This window comes from Gossypium hirsutum, chromosome A01 (assembly GCF_007990345.1).
Source record: "Gossypium hirsutum isolate 1008001.06 chromosome A01, Gossypium_hirsutum_v2.1, whole genome shotgun sequence".
Classification (NCBI taxonomy): domain Eukaryota; kingdom Viridiplantae; phylum Streptophyta; class Magnoliopsida; order Malvales; family Malvaceae; genus Gossypium; species Gossypium hirsutum.
In genome coordinates this window covers 1,010,266-1,014,193 of record NC_053424.1, presented here as the reverse complement: position 1 = coordinate 1,014,193, position 3,928 = coordinate 1,010,266, and positions in this window count along the sequence as shown.

Sequence of the window (3,928 nt, the reverse complement as noted above, 5' to 3'; positions counted from 1 at the left end):
TTCTATTTAAAACAAAAATTCGACTATTTTTAAAAAGTCAATGGTCAAATTCAACTATTTCTAAAAGGTTGAGGACTAACTTTTTCAAAAAGAAAAAAAAAACAAATAAAGACCAAATTGACAAAAGACAAATATTAAAGACTAAATCTATTGATATGATATGGCAAGTTACATGGAGGTGAAGGGCGAAATAGCCTAAAAGTAAAAATTATTTTAAAAAATTGGTATAATATTTAAAATTATACATGAGTTTTAGTTCAATGTGTAATATTATACATGACTTCTAATTATGTAGAATTTTATACAATAAAGGTTAATTTGATTCAATTTTCAGTATTTCACAAATCACTAACATTATTATTGATATAACATCATTATACTATGTACACATATAATTATATTCATTCAATATAAAAGTAAATTGATGTATTTTTCTTCAAATGTGTACATTTGAATCAAAATCAAAGTTTCTTATATATATATATATATATATATTTAAACTGTAATTAAAATTTCATTTTTAAAATTACATCAAATCAAAGTTCATGCATCAAATTAAATATTGAACCAAATTAATATATAATTTTCATATTTATCCCAATAAAGAAAGAAATCTTAAATTTTGCCTTGTATGGAAATAAAATTTGGGTTTTATTTTTAAGTAAATAACACCGAATCAAAACTATAACTATGTCAATCTATATAAAGCTCAAAAATTTCTAAGGCCAAATCACACTTAGAAAATACATCAAAAAATTTTTTAGCAAATTAAATCCTTAAAACATGGGCAAATTTCTCTCACTCATGTCTTCATCCTTGCCCTTCTTTTCACTGGTTTGTTTTCTTTTATCCCAATAGTTGTTGAGGATGAAGTCGAGAATTTCTTTTTAAAGAATCGAGATTAAGTTATATATTTTTATAAAAAAATAAAATGTAATTTAATTGTTAGTATAAGGGCCTAATTTGATTGTGTTTCTTGCAGTTATTTCAATGGTAGCCAATGTTGAAGCACAAAAGAGATGCTCGGAGGTGTTGAACCCTAGCGGGTGTTTGCTTGCGGAATGTAGACAAGAGTGTTCTGAAAAATACGTAAGTGGAGTTGGAGAATGCATTGGAAATGGTGGAACTCCTTTGCAGCCTATTTATGAGTGTGTTTGTGTTTATAATGGTCCCCTTTAATTTTTTTTTAAATTTCTATTTTGTATTTCAATAAGTAACGAGATTAATGTAAGAGATAAATTTCAAAATTATACATGAGATTTGGTTCACTATTTAATATTATTCATGAACTTTGATTGAGATTTTATACATAAAATTTTGATTTGATTCAAATTTCACTATACACCAATAATATTATTGAATTATCACCTTTTTACATTGATATATATCGCATATGTAGACAATTATATTATTCTGATATGACAATAAAATGTTAAAAAATACCATGGGTTCTTTTACTTTTCACAAAATTGGAATTTAATCATTGTACTTTAGTTTTCTGAAATTTGGTCTGTCTACTTTGTAGTAATGTAACTAAAGAAAGGACGTAATGAACCTGACTTTAACAAAATAATTTTATCGATGTTAATCGGATCTAAATTTTAAAAATTGAAAAGTAAAAAAGAATAAATTCCAAATTTATAAAGAGCAGGAACTTATGCCATATTTTAACCAAAAGATAAACATGCATATATCCAATTAGACATGAAAGATTCAAAAATGAAAAAAAAAAGTTTGACTTAGGGTCTCTTGGGATGGGCAATGCATTTACCAGCGGTTAGTGTAAAAACGGCGGTGGTTGTGAGATTAAATATTGTAGCGAAACTATAGTATGATATCACAACAAGAAAACTACATGCACCGTACTGGAGGTAAACACCCATCCAAAGAGGCCCTTGGTTTAGCGAGCAAAGTTAGATTTCGGTAAATAACAACAACATCAACAAAAAGTAACTTGGGTTTATATCATACCATACCAAAGAACTGGGAAATCACAATAAAGGAGCTCATACAATCCAATATATTATCATACAGTTTCTTCTTTCACAACAACATAAGATTTTTCATCGCAACAGTAATGTAGCATCAAGTGTTCCTGTTGTCAATCTCGAAGGCAAAATATTCTTTTCAAAGTCTCTAATCTTCCATTTCTAAGCAGCTTCATTGTATTTCTTTTAAATTCTAGATGCCTAAAAGGTTGCTCTACTAATGTGAATTTATGTACTTAAGGCTTGGAGGTAAAAATATCATGGAGTTGCCTGTATTACAAGATTGCATTTTGTCCAATTTATTAAAAAAATTGGGTACATTAATCCATGTATGTTAGATTCAAAAGCAACTCCTGTTAAAAATTCCATTATACCCATTTCTACTATTAAAAAATTGTCCCCGTACGTCAGCATGAGGTACATGTGATACGTTATGTGTTATCGTTGTCAACCATGCCCCTTTTTAACAGCAAAAACAGATGAGATTTTTAATAGGAGGAGCAATTTGCTCTTTGATCTAATGTACAAGGAGTATAGTGCCCATTTTTTTTTAGTAAACAGGCAAAATGCGATCCGACTCCTAATGCAAGGGCCTTTATAGAATTTTTACCGTCTTTGGATAAATATAGTATCTACTCATCATTATGTAGTAGGGGCCTTGAAATCTTAAGCTCTAGTCTTTGGAACCAAGATGGCTAGATCTTGATGGTATTCCCAAAGAACATTAATTTTACGGTTCATGTCTTAACCTTAATTTTTAACTTTTTAAATACAATGACTAAATCTCAAATTTTGTTAAAGTAGGACTAACAACATATTTTAACCTTAATTTTTTTACGATGTTGGAGTGACAACCCGTGTGGCAGTCCACATATACTTCATGTTAACATGACACTATTTGTCTTATGTAACACCCTATACTCGACCCGGTCGCCGAGTCTGAGCTATGGGATGCTACATCAGTTGTCGGAGCTACTACAATCAATTATACACAAAGAAACTACTTACACATGCAAATAAGTATATTACATATTCATAATATGTTACATAATCATTTCTGAGTCTTATAATAGCTTACGAAAGCTTTTATGCTAACTTGAGGTCGAATTAAGACCAAATTATAAAGTTTACAAAATGTCGGGTTGACATCGCGACTTTTGGGATTCTTTGTCGTGAAGCATCTCACTGACTTCATCACATCGCAATGTTAAGGGTCTAGCGTCGCGATGTGACCATGTTTCCAAAAGGTAACCATTTGTAATACTTAAACAAAATAATTCAATCTTTTACATTCACCTTTCGAGCCAAAGATTTAAAAACTAAACATTTAAAACTACAATTTAAAACTACACATAACCTTTAGTCTAATGTGCAATACTATACATGAACTTTGAAATTTTATACAATAAATTAATTTGACTCAATTTTCAATTTTGCACAAATCATTAATTCAATTATTGATACAACATTATTTTACGTTAACATACAATATACACATAATTATAATTATTCAATATAAAATTAAATTAACGTATTTATTTCTTCAAATATGTACAATTGAATCAAAATCAAAGATTCATGTGTACATTTAGACTGAAATTAAAGTTTCATTTACAAAAAATTACATCAAATCAAAATTCATACATGAAATTGAATGTTGAACCAAAAATCATACAGAAATTTGATATTTATCCCAAAAAAAATTGTTTTTAATAGGGAAAGAAATCTTGGAATTGTTTCTAATAGGGAAAGGACTCTTGAAATTTTGCCTTGCATGGAAAGAAGAAGAAAAAATGGCAAATTGGGTTTTATTTTTAAGTAAATAACACCAAATCAGAATATAATTATGTCAATTATTGTAAATCTTCATTATATTTCCAAATTTTGATTACAATTAGTATATATATAAAGCTAAAAAATGTGAAGGCCAAGTATCACAC